This window comes from Protopterus annectens, chromosome 3.part1, assembly GCF_019279795.1.
Source record: "Protopterus annectens isolate FY-2018-M chromosome 3.part1, PAN1.0, whole genome shotgun sequence".
Taxonomy (NCBI): domain Eukaryota; kingdom Metazoa; phylum Chordata; order Ceratodontiformes; family Protopteridae; genus Protopterus; species Protopterus annectens.
Window position 1 is genome coordinate 1,444,941,646 of NC_056732.1, and position 25,493 is coordinate 1,444,967,138.

Sequence of the window (25,493 nt, forward strand, 5' to 3'; positions counted from 1 at the left end):
CAAGTCCTGTTCAGAAAGGCTTCTAGTGGACCTCATGGAGACTGAGGGAGAAACAGGTCTGTCCACAGAAGAGACAAGCTCGGTGCCCACCTCACCAGTCCACACTGAGAACAACGGTGCCAAGAGAGACTGGACTACAGGTGTCTGCACCAAGGAAATCATTGGTATCGAGGTCACGGTCTGCACTGACAAAAGGATCGGTGCCGAAGTGGTTGCCGGACCGAAGCTGGAACCGACAAAATTGATGCCAATAACTGAGGTGTCGGTTCCGAGTAAGATGTCGAAGCTGACGTGGTAAGGGTCTGCGCGGACTGAACAGTCAGTGCTGATGTAGTAGTCGCAGCAGTCTGAACCGAGGAGCCCCTCGGTACCGATATAGTAAAGGCTACAGTAGACGAGAGCAGAGATCACTGATGGCACCGAACGTCTAGGCACTGAAAGCGCTGGGGCCGACTGAGTGAGCTCCAAAGCAGAAACTTTAGCCTTCTTAGGTCTTGGTTGGTGGGAGTCCCCAGCCGGGGACAAAGGTAGAGACTTGGCCATTGTAGGATCATCCAATATTTTCTTATGGGCTCTAGGAGGGGTTGAGGCCTCTGACCCAGAAATAGCCTCTGAAAAGGGAGATTTAAGAAGTCCCTTCAGCAACAAATTATTTTTCCTCTCAATCAAAGTTCTATTGGAAAAATTTTTACAAATACCACAGGGCGGGTGAACAGATAAGTGAGACACACTCAAGCAATAAACACACAAAGAGTGTGCATCTGATGTAGGTAATTTGTGTCCACAATCTGAACACCTTTTAAATACTGGACTACCTTTTTTATCTGCTGAGACAGAGGAAAGGGTACCAGCAATGGTACGAAAGAATACCCGAAGGTAATGAAGAAAGGAAGGGTTTACCAATGATGGTAAGAGAGAAAATACCTCACGGTAAAAAGTGCAGAGTAAAGGGAAGGAAACTCAAGAAGATATAGTCGCTAAATGCGACAGGGTAAGAGACAACAAATTAGAAACTTTTCGAACAGAAAATGTTACATTAGACTAGTCTGACAACAAATATCTATACTTAGCTCAAGAGAAGCAGCTTGACACAATCAAATGCTGATGCGGCAAATGAAATCTGAGGTAGCAGGGAGAGGGGGGATTCTGGGTAAGAGTTTAGCTCGAGAGTTTGTAGCTGACGCAAGCTTGGAAGACGGCCGGCTCGGTTCCGAGGTCAGAACCGATACCCATACATAAGGAATGAACGAGGATTAACAATATCAGATGATATGTCACAGGGGTCCTGAAAAGTCTTGGAAACTTCCTGTATTAAAATTTCCCTCTCTCATCTAATTCCTCAATGATCTGAGTAGTAGATGGTCCAAAGAAAACCTCCTTACTTAAAGCTGAATTTGAAATTTTAGACTACCTCATCAGAAAATGTTGGATCATGTATCCAAATATCCCCTCAACACTGCAGCAAGGGCAGTGGCCCTAGACATAGTATCTGCAAAATGACAAACTCCCTAAGGAAAGTTTTGATACTTGAGAAATTTTAGAAAAATGGAATTCATATAGCCACTACATTCAGGAGGAAGTATAGTAGATAATTCAAATTGTCCGCAGGGAAAAACAACTTCTGCATGAATCTGCTAGTGAAAGAAAACAAACATTCTCTTACCAAATGTATATAATACGGATTCTTCTTTGTCCACAGGAGAAGAACTGGAAACAGTGTTACCAGCTGGCAAAGATGTGTATTTGGCCCCAAGGTCAGTCCCAGTGTTAGGCTTTACAAAGTTTCTCAAACTATCTGCCTTTTTGGGAATTGAAAATTGATAATCAGGATAGTTACAAGAGCATTAAATACATCCTCCTGGGCTGGCACTATAGGAGCTACATGGCACTATAAGAGCTACAGGAGTGGACTGAGGCACATCAATTTGTAACATATAATACCTCTTCGTTCAGAAGGTGGCATCCATTTTGTTCCCAAAATAACAAAGAAACAACAAAACAAAAACACCTTATTCATACTGGACATTGTCTGAGAAAAGGAAAAACTCCTCCAAAGAAGGTTCCACAACTAAGTTTCATCTAAATCAAAGAATTGGGCTTGGGAATCTGCAAGAGGAGAAGCCCTGTCTGTCAGAATTCTCCAAGATGCCTTCCTCAGTAATATCTCCACAGACATAATTTCCTGGTAAAAAAATTCTAAGCAGCAGGATTAACAGCCTGCAACAATTTCCTAGTTAATATATTTAATATAATTTTATAGCAGGCACTATGTCTTCTGCCCCATCTAGAGGTCTTTCCCCAGCTACACTGAAAAACATCTTCAGGCATTTCTCCTTGACCAAGAAGAGATAATTCTCCCATGCCCAGATGGGATACTGGAACAGCCAAAGCTCGGCTCATGGTGGCTGAAAACACAGCTCTCAGCCTTCCACCTCCAAAATGAGGAACATTAGCTCTCATAATGTGGAACAAATGGGCAAAATGTGGAACACATACTAACAGCTTACTAACAACTTCAGCTAGGAAGGTCTAAGGATGGTTAAAATATTCTAGTTTTACTTAATAAAAAGGTCTTTTTATTGAATTAACATGATTCATTTATATATTTACTATGGATATTGGTTAAAAAAATTCTTAACATTAAAAGTGTGACAGACCCTTTCAATGTGGAACATCAATTGAGGTACATTCCTCATAATGAGGTAAACTTGAGAGGCATGGCTGAAAAAAATATACCACAGGAAGCCAGATAGGCAAGTGAGTGGTCTGATGAATGCCTGATGGCCATCACTGACTAAGGCATTGACTGAGCCCACGGAGTCAGCAAGAGCTCTTTGGTAAGTTGTTTTTTTTTTTTTATTTCCAGGTATAGGTTCATAGATTCATACTAGGCTATCTGCCCTAGGGCATTTATAAGCCTAGCCAGAGTGTGTTTGGCTTTCGCCACCCATTTTAAATTAATTTTGTATGCCTTTTTTTGAAGTTAGTATACTGTGCCTCTGTCTAACAGTGACACAGAAGTGATAGCCAGGGTAAACCTACGATCTCCCATCCACTCATCAAGATTCCTCTTGAAGAGAGTCAATGTGGGACTCTGCCTAACATGGACTGGGATTTTATTCCAGAGTGAAGGGAGCCTCTGGGTTATGAATCTGTCCCTCCAGCATGTCCTATTTATTTCAGTGCTGAGGTTCAAGTCTCTCGAGCGCGTAGCTCGATGGGATTTGGATTTTCTGAGGTGCAGCATGTCCATTAATTTCGGGTTGGACATGGCTTTATACGTCAGGCACAGATTGCCTCTGAGCAAGCGGTATGCCACTGAGTAGAGCTGGAGTTTCTTTAACCGGGCAGCATATGGCATCTGTCTGAGCCCTTTGATCCTCTTGGTGAGGTACTTTTGGGGTCTTTCCAGTTGCTGCAGGTGTCTGGTAAGGTACATCCCAAAAGGGGCATTGTACTCAATTATGGGCCTGATGAGGGATGAGTAAAGAGGCACGATGACCTCCCCTGATCTAGATGTGAATCTCTTCATGATTAGATGGGCTATATAAAATGTTTTTCTAACCACTTTGGCCACGTGGTTGTCAAATGAGAGATTGCTATCAACTTGGGTCCCCAGGTCCCTAATGACTTCTTCTGTACTTAATGGAGTACCACCTATGTGGTAATTTGTGGGCACTTTGTTTTTGCCAAAGGGGATGACTATACACTTTTTGGCGTTTAGTTTGAGGCCATGGCTCTGGCACTAGTTGTCTGTTTCTATGAGGCCCTTTTGGAGGATGCTTGTGTCGGCTGGAGAGTCGATTATGGTGCCCAATTTGCAGTCATCTGCGAACTTGGTCAGCCACAGTCCTTCCGTGTTGGCTTGTACCGACGAGAAATATATACCGAACAAGAGAGGTCCCAGGACTGAGCCTTGTGGGACGCCACTTGTAACTGGTTTGGAGTCTGACATGGCTCCAGCAATTCTAACCATGTGGGTTCTGTCCTTGAGCCAGTTTGCAACCCATCTAGTGACACAGGGGTTTATATTTAAGCTGGTGAGCTTATCTATAATGCCCGAGTAGGGTATTGTATTGAAGGCTTTTGCGAGGTCCAGGTAGGCTGTGTGGACCACCTTCCCCTCGTCAATTGCCTTGGTGACTGTTTCAAAGAAATCGACCAGGTTTAAGAGGCAGGATCTGCCCTTAACAAAGCCAAACTGGGTAGGATCCAGTGTCTGTAGGTCCCCAATATCTTTATTTATGAGGTCCATGATGATCCTTTCCATAGCTTTGCAGACCAAGCTAGTTGAGGCACCACCTTTGTGGAGAGGGACCACTGTTGCTGTACGCCACTCTTTGGGTACATATCCTGTTCTTGGAGTATATTTAGGACGCAGCCGGGACACCATCTGGTCCCATTGATGCTGTGTTTTTTGCTTTGGAGAGGGCGGCTCTTACCTGAGCATCTGAGATGTCAGGGGGGCAGCACTCTGTTGGGATAGATATTTGCCCTTTTGGTGGGGAGAGGGGGAGAAGTTTGCACTAAACCTGTCAGCTAGGATGTTGGCAATGTCTGTGGGCTCGGTGTATTTTTTGTCATTTTGGACTAATTCTGTATGCTGTGACCTTGGAGGATATCTTAAATGTGACAAGCTCTGCTGGAAGGAGCCAAGCTTCTCTCATTCGGGACATCAAATGTGATAAGCTCAAATGCAATAAGCTTTGTTGGAATGAGTGGACTGGAAGGTAAGTTGTCAAATAATATTCACAAGCAGCAGAGGCGCCAAACACAGTACTGCATAAGCAGCACAGTAAACTCCAGTCAGAAAACTAGCGTTTTGGAATTCAGTCTTATCGAAAAGAAAATGTCAGGCAAGTTCTCACAAAGTGAACACAGACACTAACATACTTTATAACAATTTCTATCTGAATAAAACACACCCCGAACACTAAACATTTCAACAAATTGCAGAAAGTTTACATAAGTCATACATTTTCTCATAAAAGTAGCCCCTGAAATAGCTTAGAGCTAAAAACTGTGGTCCCTGACATGAAACATACCATATTAGATACTGTTTAACAAATAAAAATGCAATTGTTTTTTTTTTTTTTTTTTTAAAGTGCAATATTCTGTACAGAAGGGTTCTTATTGGGGACTTATCTGCCAGAATCAAAGTTGAAAACTGTTTGATGCTCCTTTGAAGCCTCTGAGCTGCTTCGCCACAAGGCAGCAAGAAAGTAAAAAAAAAAAAAAAAAAAATCTTCTGACTGACAATTCCCTTCCACAGGGCAATTGGCAGTCAGAGTGAATGTGTGGGAGGGAGAACGTTTTTGGAAGCCAGCTGGTTGTGGTGTCCTGGGCACGACACAACCCATATAGCCTAAAAGCTACTGCAGCAGTGGGAATCATGATCCTATTATTTTCCTACAAGAGGTGTAATAGAAGAGAGCTGAAATGGTTAAAATGTGTGGAAAGCAATGATAGTATACAGCTAAGGAAGGGGAGGGGGAAAAGAGAGGGGTTGGGGACAGACATCGGCTAGTACTAGAGCTGGAAAGGGTATACTGGAAATTGGGCTGTGCAAACAGCACAAATAGGGACAATATCCTCTTTTTGTTGTTTCTCTATGAACAATGGGAATGTACTATACCACAAGGGCACAGGTGATAATGAGAACTTTTAATATGTTGTTTCTCTATGAACAATGGGAAATGTACTATACCACAAGGGCACAGGTGATAATGAGAACTTTTAATATAAATGCATTTTTTTCACAAAATCTTATGCAGGACAGAACCACATAGGAGAACTAAACTAACTTTCTTTAGTTGGGAGCAAATGGAAAGCAAGGTAGGCATACAGATAAGATGCAATACAAATAAGGAAGTTATGTATCTTCTATACAGACTCCAGGGTGCTGAGAAGCACTCTGGACATGAATGAAGTGACAGGACAAGGGCTATTAAATTTGATAAGAGTATAGAGAGTGGCGTATGTGTGAACATGTCCATATTAACAAAAGATAAGAAAGTCCTATGTGTCTGTGTGTGTGTGGTGGGGGGGGTGGAATTGGAAGCCTTCCATATGGCTAGGAGAAAGGAGGATGATAGAAAGATTACAGACCATCATGTCTGAGATTTGCCAACAATCTCAGACATAACTGCATTGGGGAACTAATGTGGTGGGATGCAGTTAAATGTGTACTGTGAGGGGAATGACATTGGAAGAGTGAAATTAGGAAAGTGGGGAAAGGACAGTTATGCAAGTAAAGTTACCACAACAGCAGAAGTTCAAATGATCAAGCAGTAGCCTTAGCCATATGGCTAACATAAAGCAAGCCACCAAAGAATCCAACATTTGAGTCATTGAAGACTCCATTGTGAGACACACTGATGCCCCTCTCACCAGGCTGAGTAAGGAGAAAGCCATCGTGTCATTCCAAGGAGGTGTAATATCTGTCAGCATGGAAGAAGATGGTCAACAGACTATGCTGCTTTGCCAGGGATGGACTGCACTTCTAGGCTGTTGAATATTAGCTAAAACATTGTTCTCTCCCACAGTGCCTTTTTTAGAGAATGCTGACATTTGTGAGGTCACTGAGACATAGTTTAAAGCCGTGGACAGCACACCACCAGTGCAAGGTTATAATGCCTTCCACACATTTAGACCAGCTACTGCACAGATAGGGACTAAAGGGGAAGGTGTCTCAGTTTACATTAAAAATAAATATACCTCAATGCTGGTCAAACATGAAAATGCATTCGAGCTTCTCCAAGTTAAAATCACCATAAGCAAAATCCAGTTTATCTGGGGGGGGGATGTAACTGTTGCTGCATTGTGTGAGTGTGTGTGTGGAGGGTGTAACTGTTGCTGCAAAGTGTGAGTGTGTGTGTGTGGGGGTGTAACTGTTACTGCATAGTGTGTGTGGGGGAGTGTAACTGTTGCTGCATTGTGTGTGTGTGTGTGTGTGTGTGTGTGTGTGTGTGTGGGGGGGGGGGTTAACCGTTGCTGCATTGTGTGTGTGTGGGGGGGGGGTGCATCTACCTTAGGTACAAGGAGCAAGAGCCTGAATTCCCTACCCACACCACCACTTGTGTTCATGTTCGCCTCTTTGTTCTGTTCCTCTTAAAATTTGTAGTTTTCTGGCAAATTAGTGAGAACTGAACTCACTAAATAATGATAGGCATTTAAGTTTCAGTCTTCCAATCTTTCGGGAAATGCATGGTAACACAAATTATTTGATTCTAGCAACTTTTCTAAGATTATACAAGCAATGTTTGAAATGTGTCCCTGGTTTTGGGTCCCCCCCAATAAATTTTGGCTATTTTCTAGATTTCTTGTGCTGCATGGTTCTTCAGCAGGAGAGAAGTTTAGGGATGCTTATGCCAAGTCCATTTGTGTTGTTAAGTAGCACAACAGGTAGAATACTTGCTTTTGATGCAAAAGGTTGTGGGTTCAGCATTGCTGATACTGTACTGTGTTGTACTTTTAAAGGGGGTGGATGCTGCAGTCCTGATAATGTCCTCTTTGGTGGAAATGCCTAGTAACTATGAATCTGTTATCAGTTTGCCATCCATTCCCTGTTGCAATATTACTAGCTTATCATTTTTTAAATGTAGTAGGCAATTTATTCCTCAAGGGCAATAGGCACTTTATTTGTAGATGAAACAATGACATTTAAAGTTGTATGCTTACAGCAACCTCTTCATTAGTTACAGATCTCTTTAATGTGGAATTATTTAGACGACATTTACTTCTGCAGAGACTGTGCATATTTACTGATACTGGTGGATTGTGGAAATTTGAGTAGACTTTTATGATGGAAATGTTCTGAATTGGGCAGTTTTGTCATTATTGGTTCATGCATTTTGTTTCATTGCTTACTGGAAAAATGTTCAAAACAATCAATTTAAAACACGCTCTCACAAGTGTGCTGTATGTTTCTTATGCAAGGGGCCTAGGATTTCAAAACAGCTCAAGGTAAGCTTTATATGCTACTAACCAGATGCATTTTCTTTGAATGTGCGTTTCAATGCTGGTTCAATGAATGTGAGTTTACTTTTAAGAGCAGAGTAGTTTTAATGCTAAGTCTATTTTCATTGTGAGACTGTATTGCTTTGCTTAGCAGATATCCATTAGTGTTTGTGCTACAAAATGTAAAATAAAAGTTTCAACTTAAATCCAAATAATCATTGTAGAAGTAAAGCAGTATGCACATTAGTGTTTATGATAAACGGGGTGAAACAGCCAAGTAATGGAACATAGGAATGGCTGCAGGGGGGAGGGCTGTGTATGGGGGGGGGGCATTCAACCATGATTTTGTGAGGGGGAAGGGCAGCAAACTCAAAGACAGCCCCAGGCAGCACAAACTCTAGCTACACCACTGATCAGTAGGCCATGGAGAATGACTTTTGGAGGTCCTAACAAACTATAATATTCTTTTGTTAAGATTAGAATATTGCCTACCATTAAATGCCCTACTTTTACCACAAAACACACATACTGCAAGTCACCAAAAACAAAATCTTAAGGTTCATCATCTTCTCCCTTCCCGGTGAACATAATTGCTACACATTAAAAAAATGGTTACCCTTTACTACAGGGTCTGGGGCCATATTTTGGTTGTCTGTTCTTCAGTTTGCGTTTGAAAGTTGGTATCCCGCAATTCCATTGGAGTAGGCAGGGTTACATAATTATGTATGCAGATTTTATGTTAATCAGTGTACAGATTTGTACTTATTTTGTATGGCCCTTTGTCCAGAGTTTTGATGTTTCCAGGTTGAGAGGTATGCCATTGGTAACTATCATATTGACAATACACTCCTAAGGGTCGACCCAGCAGTCGGGGACTTTGGGACACACACAAACCTTCAAACCTGTGCCCACACCCTATATAAAACTACTCCAACATAAATCATGCTCTACTTCAACTGATGACCTTCCAAGTGGGTACTTTAAAATAGCAGTTGATAGCATTGCCTGTCCTGTCTTCATCTTTATAAATAGGTCAACCTAGAAATCAGATGTTCTCTCTCTCTGAAAAAAAAATCACACATTATCCCTCTACACAAAGGATGAAATTCATCAGACATTGCTAATTTTAGACTCACAGCTGTCTTGTCCCCCCCACTCCAAAATAATTTAAAAATGTAGGACTTACAAGATAGTTACACACAGATCAACAACTTAACTTCAGCTCTCCCACTGTGAAAACAGAAGCCGAGAAATAGGTAGTGATGTTGTCAGCATGAGTAAAATTCAGTTACTGGCTAGTAAGTACACTGCCTGGATGCCTACAAAGAAGAAACTAAGGCAGACTGAGGAAAAATCAACCAGAAAATGTGATGTGACACCTGTATTTATTTGAAGAGAAAACACTGACCATGAAGAATCCTGCAGCTGCAGTTCAAAACAGTTCAGGGTCCAGCTTTAGTACATGACATGGCTTCCAGTAATCTAGAGGAAAAAAGTAAAATGTACTCAGAACTGATTAAAATGAATGAAACACTGAAGGAGAACATCGACTCAAATAACAAAAGGCTGGAAACAATGGAAGAAGCTTTACACAGATATTCAGATGAGCTAATAAAACTGCAAAAAAATCAGAGGATGAAATGAAGAAAAGGTTGGCTGAGTATTAGACTGCTCAAGAAGAAATGTTTCAAAAAATGGTAGAATTAGAGGAGAGAGCACACAGAGAAAAATTGACATTTTCTGCTTACCAGAAAAAAACAGAAAGGACATACTGTATTAATTTTATGAAGGCACAAATAAGCAAATGGTCTGGTATTTCAAAGCAGGAAAATGTTATTTGAATGGGCACACTGTTTGTATACTCCAATTATGGACATGTGAAAGCAGCCCAGACCTTTATTAGCAAAGATGCAAACCTAAGAGATTGTTGAGTGACAGTGTGGAAATTTTGTATATTGTCGGAGGTGTTAATAATTGTGGAATCATCTGCGTACTGTATTAAGGTAGAGTGGGGGCAGGAGACATGGAGGTAATTTGTAAATATATTAAAAAGTAGGGGGCCCAGGATAGAACCCTGGTCTTAACAAGACAGAAAAGGGAGAAGGATGTTTGCCATCTGATGGACTGATGTCTGTTAGACAGGGATCTGTTAAATCAGGAGGTGGTGGAGGTAAAGAATAGTAGGTTGGAAAGTTTGTTTAGGAGGATGGGATGGGAAACAGTACCAAATCCTTTGGATAGGTCGAGGAATAGAGCTGATATGAGCTGATATGAGTTTATCAACATCTCTGGCTTGGGCAATGTTGTGTGTGAAAGACAGGGCAGTGGTAGTACTGTGCAAGAGACAGAAACTGTGCTGTGTGGGTGTAATTAGGTTTGTCTGTAAGAGGTGGTTTAATATTTGTCTATGTATACATTTTTCCAGTATCTTAGACAAGGGGAATAATATGGCAATAGGCCTGTAATTTGAGGGTTCTGTAGAATTTCCTCTCTTGCGGAGGGGTATTATGAAGAATTTTTTCCAGATATCTGGTATGGTATTTTCTTGTTTGGATCTATTGAAAAGTATAGATACAGGGTATGCTATGGATTCAGCTGCATGTTTGAGAAATAAAGGAGGGAGTTTGTCGGCTGATGGGGAACAGGGTTTGAATTTGTTAAGAAGTGATCTGATGAAAGAAGTTGCTATAGGTGCTAGGGAGAATGACGGAAGAAATGAGGTGGGAGGTGGAGTCTTAATATCAAGAGTTTTTGGTTTAGTAAGCTTTTCTATTGTTTAGATGAAAAAGTTGTTAAGTATGGTTGCAGCTTCATGGGTCTATATTAAAAGCGCGAAAGCCCTAGTCACCGAATACTAAAACACCGACACATATTCTGTGAACACACCGAACGCCCTAAACAGCGAAACTCAAAAACTCGAACTGTCATAGTTGTCCAACCCCACCGCCCGCTACATACTACCTATGCAATCAAACTAAATAAACCACATACATACACTAACCAAAACCCTACTTCTAACTCTACACTAAATCTTGCATATACCACCATGTATGCACTTACCTTAACCCGCACCCTAACCCTAAGGTCTGTAACTATCGCCCACTTACCTTAAGAAGCTATACCCAAACAAACTAAATAATCCACATACATACACTTAACAAAACCCTACTTCTAACCCTACATTAAATCTCACATACATTACCATCTATGCATTTACCTTAACCTGCACCCTAACCCTAAGGTCCGTAATATCGCCCAGTTACCTTACGGAGCTATACTGCAGAAGGGCCAACCATGACTATTCAATGTTTCAGATTTCGCACTTCAGGACGATCTATGTTTTCGCGGTTCGATGAAGATGCGTCGGCGTTTATGAATTCGGCTAAGTACACCTTCGAGCTTCTAATATAGACTCCAGTTTCATTAGAAGGTTTGTTAGGAAAGGGGTTTGGTGAAGAGAGGTTCCCTGGAGATAGTAATTTGTTTGAGTATCAGAATTTCTTTGGGTTGGAATGTGGGTTGCTCAGAGATTTTTGATAACATTTTTTTTTTTTTTTTGTCTAGTAGGACCTGCTTTTTTTTTTTGCTTGGTTGCGAAGCTGTTTATATAAGTTCAGGTGGAAAGTTGAGTTGTTATTTTTTTTCCATGCTCTCCAGGCATGGTCTCCCTTGTTCATAAGTGATTGAGCTGCCTGGTTTAGCCATGGTGCATAATTAGATTTTAGCCTAATTTTTTTTCTACTGGGAGTTGGTGTGTTAAGGGTTTCTAGGAATATACTGTTGAAGTTTTGGACAGCCCCATTAAGAGGTAATGTGTGTAGGAATAACCAGTTTACAGTGGACAATAATTAGTTTAGGGTGAAAGGGTTGTAGTTTTTAAGGTTACAAGACTATTTGTATTGGTGGCTCTTGTTAACACTGAGAGAGTGTCTTACTACTGAGGTAGACAGGTGGTCACTAAGGGAGCTATGTAGGGTGGAAGGGTTATGATAGCAATGGGGGTTGGATACTAATATCCAGTCGAAGACCAAGCCATTCTGGAATTTTTTTGCTGGTGCGTAGGTGAGGTGATCAGCTGGATAAAGCCATAAAGGTTTATAGAGTAGCTAGGGGATGCAGTATTAACAAGGTTCCAGTCAATATACATATCCCCAAGGATGACGGCTTCAATGGGAATGGATATAGAAATCCAAGAAAGAAATTGCTTGAGTATGTTTTTTTTTTTTTTTACCTATGGGTATGTTGATTGCTGCAATGACAATTTGTTTGTGTTAATTTAGGTTACAAGTTGCTACAAGTATTTAGGCAGGGAAGAAATCAGGGAGATCTGTTGAGAGGGGGAGAGACAGAGCTGGTATAGCTACTCCTCCACCGCCCCCCTTTTTTTTTACTTCTTTCCAGTCAAACAATATTATAACCAGGAGGGAGATTTTCCCAGTTTGTAATATGAGGTTTTAGCCATGTCTCACATAGGGCAGTTATATGTGGGTTATATTGAGAAATCCAGACATGAAGGAGGGTGTTTTTATTGACAATGCTTTGTATATTCATTGACAAAAAAAGATAGATTGTTGGAGGTTTGTGATAGTAATGACTTATTTGTGAGGCAGTTGGAAAGGGGGTGTGCTGTATAAGTATGGAGTGCTGTTGGCAAGGGCCTGGGTTGGGGTGAATATCAGAGTAGTATTGTGCTTTGAAGTACTTTTAGGAAGAAATACTTGCAAAGGAATTGATGCGTTTTCTTTTGATGAGAGGCTGGGCAGAAAAACTGGCCCATGCCAGCTTCCAAAAAAAAAAAAAAAAAAACACACAGTCAGGAAAACCAAGCTTAGTCAATTCCAGGTCAGTGTATCGCAGTATCTTCCTAATAACTAGAAACCTTGTGCTACTGATCTAGTACAGTGTATTGAAAAGGACCACCACTTCTATAGGGAAAAACATTATAAGTATAGGCTGCAAGTACATAGGTAAACCTTTTCCAAGAGAAAGAAAGTAGTTTTAAGTAAATGACCTAGGAGTACAATAGGAAGAGAAAAATGGGGGGGGGGGGGACCAACAGACAATAGCAAAATGTCTTCAGTTTAAAGGACAGATTAAATACAACTTTAACATACACTAGCTTAGCTGAAAGCACTTTAGCGTTCCACTGAAAGCAGGGTCTCACAGTGCAGGGCAACCAGACAGCCTTTGGTTTATTGGAGGCTGGCCATGACACAGAATAAAACTTTTGCTGAGGGGACTGGAAATAAAAAGGAAAAGTAGGTAAATATTAGGTCTGATGTTTTAAAACACTCTGATTACCAAGTAACTAAGACGATAGAGGATGCAGGGGAGGGGCAGCATACCTTGTAAGAAACAGCACAATTCTTTGAGCAACACAAAATGCAAGGAAAGCAGTGAAAAAAAAAAAAAAAGGCTAACTGCAGTTGATACCAAGCTATTATAACATACACCACATTATTCTCTACTGTTATAAAGGTTATGAAGAGAAACAGTAACTACTAAGATGCTACACACAATTTAGCATTCTCCACTAAAAGACAGGAATAACAACAGTGATACTCTACAGAAACACAGTAACTACTAAGACGTTACACACTATTTAGTATTCTAGACTAAAAGTCAGGAATAACAACAGTGGTATTATACAGAAACACAGAGTCGCTTGTATTCCTCGGTTACAGCAAGTTTGTTTCTTGCCAAACAGGTTACTGATTTAAAAGTACAGACAGTAGGCAACAATATTCACATTAGTGAATAAAGTAGCATTGTACCGGTTATTTAAAGATGGAATACCACTGTTATTGATGGATCGTATGCACAGAAAGCATTCAACAGAGTAAGCTGGGATTTTATGATTAGGGCAATGGAATCATTTGTATTCCCTTATGCAATAATAAGGTTAATAAGAAGAATATATGAGGGATTTGAGACAAAAATCAAAGTGTGAGGGTTTTCTCTGATCAGTTGTTTCCGAACAGAGGAACCAGGTGGGGGTATCCCCTTTCCCCTTCGTTATTTGTGTTACACTTAGAACTACTGGCAAACAAAATAAGGGACTCAGAAATTCATGGATATAATCTGTACGGTATTCAAGAAAAGTTGGCTTTATTCACAGATAATATTATTTTGCAAATGGTGAAACTAGAAAAGGACATCTTAGTGTTGTGGAATCTTCTGAGACAGTTCCATTTTTTTTGAGATATAAAATTAAAAAAGATAAAACAAAGGCTAAAGGTATAAACTATGTGCCCACTCATGCATTGGTCCAACAATACCCATATTTATTGGGATATGATAAAATTAGGTTTGTTTGTTTGTTTGTGTCTTTCGGCTTTTCCCGGTTAGGGGTCGCCACAGCGGAACTCCGGTCCGCTAATGATTGGCAGTTGATTTTTATGTACCGGCTTACCAGGCCTGACGCACAACCTTCAACGAAGGCACGCCCATTCATGCATGTCTCCACGCAGAAGACGCTCTAGCTGAGAATCGAACCGGACAGCGTCTTACTGTGAGGTGACAACGCTACCGCAGCACCACCACCGCGGATATATGATAAAATTAGGTATTTAGGAAAATTGATTAAAAGGGATTCTGTTAAGGATATGTGGGGAAAAGACTAAGCAAAAGATAATACAAATACTTGAAAATGGAATGGATATGGATAGCAAGATACAAGCAGTAAAAATGTTTTAAGTCCCTTTAGACAGGTCAGTCATATTTTTAGTCAGAGGGAAATTTGTGGCTAGTAATTAATTAAAAAAAAAAAAATCAAAGGATTTTATTTGGGAGTGGAAGAGGGCAAGAGTCAAGTAGAGTAAGCTGATCCTACCACTAGAAGAAGGAAGTTTAGGATTGCCTGATCTGAACTGATATTTTAGTGCTACACAGTTAAGGCTCTCATATACAACACAAGCAGAAAACTACAATTCAAAGTGGAAAGTGATGATGATGATGAAGCAGGGGGCTAACAAAAAAAATAAGGAAAGAATGGGATCTTAGATGCAGATTCTTATAATAACAGTCATACAGAATATTCTATTCATAATGTAGCATAAAGTATACTAAAAACTAAGCTAACATGGGAATGCAGAAAACATTCTGCTGATAGAGAGGACTGCAATTATAGCACAGACAATAGAGAAGAGGGGGTGGAATTTACTGGAAGAAGGTGGCAAAAGAAACAAGATATTGAGAACAAATAATTAGAGAAGGAAAGGTAACAGAATAGGAAGAGGCCAAGAAGACATTTGGAATGCAGGCTAGTGATTGCCTTCCCTATCAGGGATTGCTATCAGAGTACAGACATAGAAAAAGGAACAGTGGAATCCTAAATGAAAGAAACACACTGTTTTGAGTTTTTAGTTGAATCTAGAAAGCAGAAGCTGCTGTTAAAATGGGATAATTAGTACGGCATATAAATATTGCACAATAAATACAAGAATTGAGAAGAGAGATTAGATAGGCAATTCACAAAGACACAATGGGAGGGCATATGTATGGCTCCCAAACATGCGACAAAATTTAGATTTAGGAATTTTTCCTGGAAGTGTTTGCATAGACATTTTTATACGTCAAGCAGATTCCAACAAGTTTTTCCTCAGGCAAATGCGGATGTTGGAGGTGTGATAGTTAAGAAAGAGGTAACTGGGAATAAGAAGTTATGTACTCACCATAACGTTCCATCTGAGTAGGTATCTTCATTTGTCTGCAACCTTTGGGATACGGATCCGATCTCGGATCAGAGTCGGCAAATTCTATCACAGCATAGATCCGAGCTCCTAGCTCCTCCCTTTACCCATAATCCCCTGCCAACCCTGACTGACCTCAGATCAAGTTTGCCCCATAGCACAGCTAGTACTGTGTCCCAGAGGGAACTAATCTAAAGAACCCTAAGTAGGATCATTTTGGTCAGGGGGAAGGAGGGGGGGATGGTTGCAGACAAATGAAGATACCTACTCAGATGGAACGTTATGGTGAGTACATAACTTCTTAATCTGAAGTAGAACTTCATTTGTCTGCAACCTTTGGGACAGAGTCCCCAGCTACCTAAATCTTGGGTGGCCTTCATGGAAGAATATTCCGGAGCACTGCAGAGCCAAATGACGCCCTACCCCGGGAGACAATATCTACTTTGTAGTGGCTAATAAAGGTAGGAGATGAAGCCCAAGTGGCTGCAGAACAAATGTCATCCAGAGAAACTCTAGCCTTGAAAGCAGCCGATGTAGCAATGGCCCTCGTAGAATGAGCACGGACTCCCTGAGGTGCAGGCCTTCCCGAGCTCTAATATGTTAAGAGAATACAATTAGATATCCATCGGGAGAGGGTTACCTTAGAAACCGCCTTGCCGAAGTTGTTTTTGGCAAAGGAGACAAACAACTGATTGGATTGTCTATGACCAGTAGTTCGATGAGTATAAAAACGTAGTTGTCTGTGCACGTCTAAAGAGTGCAGCTTATACCTTTGTTTTGATAGTTGGGGAAGAATACTGGAAGATTAATAGATTGATTGATGTTAGTTTCCGATGATACCTTAGGTAGGAAAGACGGATTGATCCTGAGGTGAACTCTGTCTGGGTGGAAGACCAAATACGGTGGTTTGACACAGAGAGCCTGGAGTTCCGAGACCCTCTTGGCTGAGGTTATGGCCACCAAAAAGGCATTTTCAAGAGAGGTATTTAAGATCAACAGTGGCCGCCGGCTCGAAAGGGGGGCTAGTCAAGGCCTGTAAAACTAGAGATAAATCCCATGGGGGTACCACCTCCTTGACCGGGGGCCTAAGAAGGAAGGTACCCTTAAAGAAGGTCTTACACAGTTTGGAAGTAATGAGCGGCCCTGACTCCTGACTTACATGGTAGTGTGAAATTGCTGCAAGTTGCACTTTGACCGTGGAAGAACTAGCCCCCTGGTGAAAGAGAGAAGATAGAAAATCTAGAACCGATGCTACCAGCGCCGTGAAAGGATCTAAATGACGGTGTTCCGCCCAAATGGAAAAACGTTTCCGCTTGTGCGTTGCTACTAGGATGGCTTTGACTGGAGATGAAATTCCAGGAGTCCTTATCAGGAGTGGAACTGGAGCAACAAAGCAGTCCGCTTTAGGTTGGCCAGGTTCGGGGTTGGAAGACCCAGGGGGTGTGAAATGAGATCCGGAAGGGGATCCAACATCCAGGGCGGATGAATCAGCTGAGACCATAGGTAAGGTAACCACGTCTGACAAGGCCAGAATGGGGCAATGAGGATCATTTTGCTCCCCAACCGACTGGCTTTCTGCAAAAGTTTCAACATCAGGGGCAGAGGCGGGTAAGCATAAAGCAGACCGGGAGGCCAAGCATGAACTAGAGAGTCTCTCGGGGACTCCCCCGGAGGATCAGAGCAATGTCGTTGCATTTGGTATTTGAGTGAGAGGCAAAAAAATCGCAACAAGGTCGCCCCCATCGGGCAAATATTTGCTCTGCCACTAGAGGATTGAGAGACCACTCGTAAGGAGTCAGGATAGTACGACTGAGCCTGTCTGCTAATATGTTGGACCGTCCCGGAATGTGCGTTGCGATGAGAAAGCGGTTGGTGGATATCGCCCATTCCCACACTCTCATGGCCTTGCGGCAGAGTGGTAAGACCTGGTTACCCCTGTTTGTTGATGTACCAGACGACTGACATGTTGTCTGTCTGTACTGCAATCGGCCCCACCGGAAGAGGGTTGTGAAGCGCTTGCAACGTCAAAAGCACCACCCTCATCTCCAGGACACTGATATGCAAAGAGGTCTCTATGTCGTTCCACGTGCCTTGGACTGTTTTGCCCGAATAGTGCCCCCCCCCACCCCAGGCGAGAAGCGTCCGTGGTCACTGTGGTGACTGGCAGAGGCAGCAAGAAGAAGCGTCCCGTGTGGAGATTGGAGGACTGGAGCCACCACACGAGCGACCTTCTGCAAATCCTACTTAGGGAGATGGGATGAGACGGGATTGCGATATAGGGACCATTGTACCTGGAGGGTCCATTGTATGACCCTCATATTCAACCGGGCCAATGGCAGCAGCAGAATTGCTGCCGCCATGGACCCTAGAGCCCTCAGGACCAATTCCGCCGAAGGAGCTTGGAGTTGAAGGATGGCCTGCACATGCAACCTCAGGTTCTGAAGCCGATCTGGAGTCAAGAAAACAAGCATCAGTCTGGAGTCCAACCTCGCCCCTATGAAATCCAATACTTGTGTAGGAGCCAGGGAGGATTTGGCCGTGTTGATGGTCAACCCTAAGAGTGGAGCCAGATTGAGGAAATAATCCCTGCATGAGCAAAGAAGATGCCTTGTTGGGGCGGTAAGGAGCCAGTCGTCCAGGTACGGAAAGACCTGAATTCCCTGGAGTCTCAGGTGGGCCGCTATCACTGCCAAGACCTTGGTGAACACCCTGGGGGCTGAGGTGAGACCGAAGGGAAGGGCCCTGAATTGGAAATGGCTGGCTCCCAGCCAGAAGCAGAGAAATCTCCTGGAGCGTCTGTCCACGAGAATATGATAGTACGCATCCTTGAGGTCTATTGAGCACATCCAGTCATTCTCCCTTAGTAGTGGGAGGATAGATTGCAGAGTGACCATCCGGAACTTTACTTCTGGTACTGTCAGGTTCAAGAGAGAGAGGTCCAAGATAGGCCTCGCGTCCCCCGTCTTTTTTGGCACCAGAAAGAACCTGGAGTAAAACCCTGATCCATGCTGATCTGGGGGGATGGGCTGGATGGCTCTTTTTTGTAAGAGCTGCTGAATTTCTGCAGCAGCCGCCTCCCTCTGATTGGGTGGCACATCGGGGAGGCTTCTGATACTGGGGGTTACAAAAAAGGGAATTTGGTATCCTCTGGATATAACACGAAGCACCCAGCGATCCGCTGTTATGGACTCCCACATTGCTAGGTGTCTCGAGAAACGTCCCCCGACTGCCTCCAGAGTGGAGCAGCCGGGTAACCCCTCAGGGGTTCTGCGTGGGCCTCTCAGAGAAAGGTTCTCTGGACCCAAAGTTCCTGGGACCCCCTCTGCCACTAGGGCGGCGTCCTCCCTGTCCTCCTCTGCCACGAGAGGACTGGTTGTCCGGAGCAGACTGGGATTGATGCGATTTCCAGAACCACATCTTCTTCTGACCCTTTTGGTTCTTGGTAAAGGACCTCTGGGGAGCAGAGAAGCGGACTCCAATGGCAGACGTCTTCCCGTCTTGCTCACTCTGGACAAGGGTGTCGCGAACGGTTTTGCCAAACAATGCAGAACCATTAAAAGGGGCATTCGCAAATGATGCCTTAAAGGGTTCCGAGAAGTCACAATGTCGGAGCCAGGCTTGCCTCCTCATGACCAGCCCGACTCCGCCTGCTCTAGCGGCTCTCTCAGTGGTGTGAGACAAGAGCCGCACAGAGGTGTTGGAAATAGAACGTAGGGTGGACATTCGGGAGGAGTACAGTTGCTTGTCCCCTTCCGACATGGACCCCGGGGGGGAGGCAGCATATTCTTTGATTAGATCCCACTGCATCCAAATGACGTGTGCCATATAGTTCATGGCCCTCAAGGAGAAGGTCGCTGAACTGAAGGCCCGCTTCCCAAGGCGGTCCATCGCGCGAGACTCCTTGCTCGGCGGATGAACCGTGGGGCTCTCCTGAGCCAACTCTCTCTTGGTGGCTGCCGCCGCCAACATGGCATCCACAGGGGGACCTCTGCTCCAATGGGTTCTCTCTGACGGGGGGCTCAAAATTTTGTCCGGGCGCTTGGGAACAGGCTCTACAGTGTCCGGCTCCTTCCAAGCCCTAGTGGCTATAAGATCCACTAAGGGGTCGGGGACACCCAAGAGGTAGATGGCCCTGCCTCGAACGCTTCAAGGAATACGGACTCATTGGAGGAAGCCTTGGGGGTAGACCACCCCCCCCTGATTCTTAGCATTTCCATGATGTCTCCAAAGGAGACATCCTCGGGGGGTGACCTTGGGGAGCCTTCCCCTTCATCCAAGTCCGTATCCTCAGTGAGGGACTCCGGGGAGTCCATGTGCCTCCTTTTGCACTTCGACTTGCGAGGGACCTCCTTGGGGGGGGGGCTGTCCGAGAAGTCCTCACCAGCAATATCCTGTTCCAATGGAACACCTAGAGGCGCTGAAGCAGGCTGCCCCGAAGGCCGGGTGAGGGAAGCCAGGACCAGCTGAGAGGGAGTGCAGGGGGGAGCCAAGCCAGGACCAGGGGCCACTCAACAGCACCCTCTCCACCACCGCGAAAGCCGAGGGGGAGCCGCTCTCTGACGGATCCGAGATCCGACTCCCACTCGGATCTGAGGCAGGGATCGGACCCGGAGCCGAGACTATCGGATCCGAAGGACCCGTGCGCTCCGACCGGGACGGGGTCAAAAGCACACCGAGTCCCTCGGATCCGAAGCTCGGCCCACGGCTCCGAGAGGTCGGATCTGACAAACTCGAGGGAATAGTCGGAGCCGAAGATCCAACGCGGCTCGGCTCTGACAGCTCCGAACCCGGGAGGCGGGTCAGAGAAGGAGCTATAGGAGTGAAAAAAGGGGTTGAGCTCCCCCCCGGAGGGGGGGGGGGGGAGGCAAGAGCACTCCCATCTGCATCTGGGCCTGGATGAACCTCATCATCCGGTCCATGTCCGTGTCCGACATACTGAATGTGGACCTCGAGGAGGCCACCGAGGCAGGCCTGGAGTGCCGACTCGATGACCTCGACGGGGACCGGGTCACCTCCTCCTCGGGTCCTGGGGAGAAGCAAGGGGATCGGATCAGAGGAGGAGGTGAACCAGAAACCCTGGAGGGAGAAACACGCTTGGCAGGCGGGGCCGAGGAGGAGTCCTCGGCCCGCCGCTTAAGGTGCTTCTCCCTCCGCTTCTCTTTCCTGGCCTCCCTCACCTCTGAAGCCACAGTGGGAGGTTGAGTCCCAGTCGGAGGGAGGGGGGCAGGAGTGGCCGTTACCGAGGACTGGGTAACAGTCACAGAAGTACCGGAGGCGGGTCTGGGGGCAAAAGGCCCGCCAGAACCAGCTTCGACCTCCGATCCTTAAGTGCCCTGGGGTTGAACACAGCGCAAATCGTGCAACCCGAAGAGAGGTGTTCAACCCCAAGGCACCTAACGCACCAAGTGTGGCCATCAGCTGGTGAGAGCTTGTGACCACACTCGGTGCATTTCGAAAAAGTGGCTTTAGGGGCCTCCGACATAACTGAAAGTAAAACACACTCACTAGGCCCCTACACACTACACACACACACACACACACACACACACACACACACACACACACACACACACACACACACACACACACACACACACACACACACACACGCACACACACACACACTGCAACCAGCGAGGGCAGGGAGGAAAAATTAAATTAAAGTTTAAGCTAATTTAAGCCAAAAAGGAAGAGAAATAAGCGTTAAGGGGAAACCTAAACACGCACACACAAACACTCGATTAAGAAATATAAGAAGAGTTAAAAACTGTTTTTTTCTCACAGAATCACCAAGAGCTCTGGAATCTAGCTGTTGATTGAAGAGCGGCAAACTAGATCTGAGGTCAGTCAGTCAGGGTTGGCAGGGGGTTATGGGTAAAGGGAGGAGCTAGGAGCTCGGATCTATGCTGTGATAGAAGTTGCTGGCTCGGATCCGTATCCCAAAGGTTGCTGACAAATGAAGCCCTACATCAGGTCATATGTTTTGGATTCTAATGAGTTTGTAGACTTTAAATATTCCCTACAGAATAGTCTGTCAGGAATAGTGGGCAAGCAAATTAGCTTAACTAAGGAAATGATTTTTTTGAGCTAGGACACAGGATCTGAATTTCCCAGACATAAGGCCTTGTTAAGTTTAATTCTGGTGGCTGCCAAAAAGACAATTACTAGAAAAATTACAGAAAGAAATTTTCATTGAATCCAACAACTACGCTATCGTCTCTGTGTGTAGCAATGAAAAACACAGAGGAAATGCAGTGTAGGCTCCAAAAAAGTGTATTTTATTGCAGCATGATACTTAGATATAGTGTCATACAAAATAGATAAAACGCTATGTTCAAGGACTGATAAAACAATTTGTGAATGCTGAACATCACTGGTTTAGCGCTTTCACCAACATATGTTGGCTTCTTCAGAACCAGTAAATCTTATTGCTCTAAGGTTTAAATAACTTTTTTGGTGCCAGTTTTCTGACCGCCGTTCTTAAAGTCAAATCGACCCATTTCAATAATTAAAACAACATTCTAATCTAAAACCATTTTCATCAATTACAATACCCATCATATACTAGAAACAAACTATGTTGTCCAAAATTTGATAAAATGTTGTAAAATAATAAAATAAAATATATAGTGTATATACAGTTACTTCAATAACCTGTTGAATACCATGACATGCCTATGAATAGAATTATAAATGTAATATATATTAAAACAATAAATGTAAACAATAAATGTATATTTCTCTACAAAATATCTCAATATGTGTTTCAATTGCTTCCATCAAAATATTAAAACACAAATACACTTCACTAATTGAATAGACAACAGCATCATACGCAACACATAATTATTCAAGTCCCAATTTGTTGGACTCAACTTCTCATCTTTCTTTTTACTAAAATGGGTTTTGTTGATATGTTGTCATTTAACCCTGGCGCATAAGAAGCGTCTGTGAATAATTGCCACCAGACTTCTCTATAATAAGAAGTTATGTACCTACCATAACGTTCCATGTTAGTTGTCTTCTCTCGCCTTCTTTCTTGCTTGATGGGTTCGGTGCCGATCCCTCGGCTCCGACTCGGCACTTGCTAAGCTCGAGAGTCACTTTTACCAGCTCGAGGCAGCCCCATATCCCATGATGCAAGGCGGTAAGTACCCAGATCTCGTTTGCTAATAAAGGGCAATAGCACCAAGCATAAAATACTTCCCAAAGGAAGAAAGAAAACTTACAGATGGAAGAAGGACCAGGTCTGAATGGTCTTCAGCATAACAGTTTCTTATACAAGGTTTGTCCAGGCCAGGGGGAAGGAGGGAGGGTCGCAAGAAAGAAGGCGAGAAGACAACTAACATGGAACGTTATAGTAGGTACATAACTTCTTAATGTTAAGTTGTCAATCTCGCCTTCATTCTTGCTTGATGGGACCGCGTCCTAGCACCTCTATCCTGGGTGGCTCAATGGAACAAACTCTTGAGGACTGTAGAGCCAAAACTGGCTCTGTCCCTGGAGGCCAAGTCCAATTTGTAATGGGAAACAAACGTCTGAGGAGTAGTCCAAGTGGCGCTGCACAAATAGTGTCCAAAGGAAGTCTAGCTTGAAAGGCTGTAGAAGTAGCTAAGCTCCTAGTTGAATGTGCTTTAGGTTTTGAGCACAGCTGTTTTCCCCTGAGCTTATAAATTTCCGAGATGACCGAAGAAAGCCATCTGGACAAGGTCACTTTAGAAACAGGAAGGCCTTTTTTATTATCCGCATAGGAAACAAAAAGTTGATCAGATTTTCTAAATTTTTTTGTTCTGTCCAAATAATATCTAAGTTGACGGTGGACATCAAGATAATGTAGCTTTTGTTCAGCTCTATCTGAATAGTTAGGAAAAAATACAGGGAGATCAATGGATTGATTCAGATTGTTCTTTGAAGCGACCTTAGGTAAAAAGGATGGATTAGTTCTCAAAGATACTCTGTCTTTGTGAAAAACCAAATAGGGGGGTCGAACCGAATGAGCATGAAGTTCAGACACCCTCCTGGCAGATGTAATAGCCACTAGGAATAAAGTTTTCCAAGAAAGATATTTCAGGGAACAAGAAACAGCTGGCTCGAAGGGGGGAAGAATCAAGGATGTCAGCACTAAATTTAGATCCCACTGAGGAGGAGGATTCCTGATTGGAGGCTTTAGTAGGAAAATTCCTTTCAAGAAGGCCCTGCAGAGCCTATGGGACATAATATTATGATCTGCTATCCCGACATGAAAATTAGAAATAGCAGCCAATTGAACTCTGACAGTGGAAGAAGAGGAGCCTGCATGAAAAATCTCTGCTAAGAAGTCCAGGACTGCCTGAACAGGGGCAGTAAAAGGATCAATATTTTGGGCCTTAGCCCAATAAGAGAAACGTTTCCATTTGCTTGTATAAACCCTCCTGGTAGAGGATTTTAGCGAAGCTACTATGATGTCTCTAACTGGGTTAGAGATCAACGGAAGCCTGGCTAAGGAAGGAAGTGGAGCAACCATGCTGTGAGGTTGAGAGAAGGGATTGACCGGTGCAGCTGACCCGATTGGTGAATCAGAAGGTCTGGCACTGGGTCCAGATGCCACGGCTGCACCAAAAGGTGATGATGGAGGAACGGGAACCAAACTTGTCGAGGCCAGTAAGGGGCAATGAGAATCAATTTGGCTCTCAAAGCGGTAGCTTTGTGGATCACCTGAGCGATCAGAGGAAATGGAGGAAGGCATAAAGAAGTCCCTGGGGCCAATCCTGGGTCAGAGCGTCTCTGGGGGATGGCCTGATAGAGGAAGAGGCTGAAGAAGTCTGGACATTTGCTGTTTTGGGGAGTAGCAAAAAGATCGCAACATGGACGACCCCATTCCAGAAAAATCTCTTCCGCTATAGATTGCTTGAGAGACCACTCGTGAGGCATGAGGTTAGCTCTGCTCAATCTGTCCGCTATAATGTTGGTTTTCCCAGGGATATGCGTTGCTACCAGAAACCGATGAGAGGAGATCGCCCATTGCCATAGTCTGAGCTTCTCGACACAAGGGGTAGGACTTGGTTCCGCCCTGTTTGTTGATATACCAAACTACAGACATGTTGTCTGTGTGGACTGCAATTGTCCCTACGGGAAGAAAGTCGTTGAGGGCTTGCAACGTTAAAAGCACTGCTCTCATCTCCAGGACATTTATGTGCAGATGGTACTCGAACGGCTGCCACGTCCCATGAACCATCCTGCCCTGATAATGACCCCCCACCCGATCAGGGAGGCATCCGTGGTGACAGTGGCTATCGGGATGGGGGTACAAAGTACCTGCCTTGGTGAACCTGAGACGATGTGATCCACCAAGCAAGATGCTCTTTGCATGTCTGTGTCACCAGAATCTGGTGACGCATTGGAAGTTGCTGGTATGACCACTGTGTGAACAGCATCCACTGAAGAAGGCGCATGTAGAATCGAGCCAGGCGAAGAAGAGTAATGGCCGCAGCCATGAGACCTAATACCTTTAGAACCATTCTGGCCTGTATTTTCTTGCTGGCCAGAATGATCCTGACATGAGTCTGAATGTCTGAAACTCTTTGTTCTGTAAGGGTAGCTGACATCCGAACAGTGTTTAAGTTTGCGCCTATGAAGGTAATAGACTGGCAGGGCGATAAGGATGACTTTTCGAAGTTGATTGAGATGCCCAAATGAGAACAAAGGTCTATTGTGTAATCCCTGGCTTGTATAAGCTGATGCCTGGTGGTGGCTGACAGGAGCCAGTCGTCGAGATCTGAAACACCTGGAATCCTTGGCGTCTCAGGTGAGCCGTGACCACTGCCATGCATTTGGTGAACACTCTGGGGGCTGTAGTGAGACCAA

At 44.0% G+C, this 25,493-nt stretch overlaps 1 protein-coding gene across 3 annotated transcripts in view; it reads right to left on the reverse strand.

The window, feature by feature from the left end:
- The window catches only part of OLAH (oleoyl-ACP hydrolase), an 891,885-nt gene that overhangs the window by 827,673 nt on the left and 38,719 nt on the right, over positions 1 to 25,493 (reverse strand). Inside the window, exon 1 of one of the 3 annotated variants that reach the window (XM_044067520.1) lies at positions 9,368 to 9,386. The exons of the other annotated variants lie outside the window; for them this stretch is intronic. The gene's annotated coding sequence lies outside the window, so the exon portion shown is untranslated. Of the gene's footprint in view, positions 1 to 9,367; positions 9,387 to 25,493 lie in introns of those variants that run through there. 3 annotated transcript variants of the gene reach the window in all.